The 549-nt window shown below is 55.9% G+C and overlaps 1 long non-coding RNA gene across 1 annotated transcript in view; it reads left to right on the top strand.

The window, feature by feature from the left end:
- LOC107622312 overlaps positions 1-194 on the top strand; it is a 16,004-nt gene extending 15,810 nt beyond the window's left edge. The window contains exon 3 of the long non-coding RNA XR_001616175.2: positions 182-194. This is a non-coding gene — a long non-coding RNA (uncharacterized LOC107622312). The remainder of the gene's footprint in view (positions 1-181) is intronic.

Genomic DNA, 549 nt, shown 5'->3' with positions numbered 1-549 from the left:
GTGGTGTGATTGGAGAAGAAGAGAGGGAGGAGAGGGGTTTGGGGGGGCGCGACTGATAGAGTTCGCGTGACTGGGGGGTTATAAATTTGAATCCACGCGATCGCGTGGGGCACGCGGTCGCGTGGTTGAGCTGAAATGGTGGTTGACGCGATCGCGTCAGTGGCGTGATCGCATGGAATAGCTAAAAGAGTGAATGACGCGATCGCATGAGGTCGGCAATCGCGTCGATGGAAATTGTGCTAAACGCACGATTCCAGCATCGTTTCAGCGCAACTCTCTATCTCCTTTTGGGGTGTTGTGCAATCCATGCGACGCGATCGCGTCGCTCACGCTGTCGCGTGGGATTGAGGTTGTGCAAGTGACGCGATCGCGTGAGTGACGCGATCGCGTGGGTCATTTGTGCAAAACGTACAATGGCCGCACGATTCCAGCCTAACTTTCTAGATGTTGGATCTTTACGCCGATCTCCAGGTCACGCGGCCGCGTGAAGGACGCGGTCGCGTGGGAGGTGTTTTTCGCAAGTTGACGCGATCGCATGAATGATGCGGT

The sequence above is a fragment of the Arachis ipaensis genome, chromosome B10, assembly GCF_000816755.2.
Source record: "Arachis ipaensis cultivar K30076 chromosome B10, Araip1.1, whole genome shotgun sequence".
NCBI lineage: Eukaryota > Viridiplantae > Streptophyta > Magnoliopsida > Fabales > Fabaceae > Arachis > Arachis ipaensis.
Note: the sequence above shows the minus strand (reverse complement) of the source record. Positions and strands in the feature narration are given on the sequence as shown.